The sequence below is a fragment of the Alligator sinensis genome, unplaced genomic scaffold (genome assembly GCF_000455745.1).
Source record: "Alligator sinensis unplaced genomic scaffold, ASM45574v1 scaffold301_2, whole genome shotgun sequence".
Taxonomy (NCBI): Eukaryota; Metazoa; Chordata; order Crocodylia; family Alligatoridae; genus Alligator; species Alligator sinensis.
In genome coordinates this window covers 2320509-2321188 of record NW_005841874.1, presented here as the reverse complement: position 1 = coordinate 2321188, position 680 = coordinate 2320509, and positions in this window count along the sequence as shown.

The window sequence follows — 680 nt, the reverse complement described above, 5'->3', positions numbered from 1 at the left end:
CGGCATTCTGTCACGCCAGGGTAGATTTTAGCCCTCCTCTTTTGAGTCTAGTATTTTCCCATCGTTATGCACGGATTAGGACAGGCATTGCCTAAACTGAGCTGACTCAGATACAAATGTTCTCTATTCAGGGCTGTAAGCCAGTCTGAAGCTCATCCTTCTGTCTCAGTTGCCTGCCCAGAATAGAAAACACAAGGCCTGTCTGCAAGTATTTTTCAATGCGCATAAATAAGGAGCGTGCTTACTACCAAGAGCAATGACGTTCAGAAGACTTGAGTGATATTTCAATATAGACGCTCGCCGCTAGCTCCACCAGAACTGTCAGAATAGTTGCATGTTTCTGCTGCAATGATCAGCAGTGAGTTAACACTGCTGATATTTAAGTGGTTATTGTTGGCCTCCAGAGTTAACATACCCTTTGGGTGAATGAGGGAAGCCCACATCAGCTAGTGCTGTTAGCCTCTTACCTACGTGTGACCAGAAGAAGATGGCTCGGCTAGTCTAACTGATGCTGGCTTATATCATAGTAGCTCTTCTTGCTTTTCACCAACTCTCTAGGGGTATTGGAAAGACAGTTTCAGACTAGTGAGTTAGTCTTCCATGCAGAAGAAATGGATTTGGTTGCCTTTCCATCTCTCTTGCTAGGCATGCCAACATCAAAATATCACTCTCTACAGTAC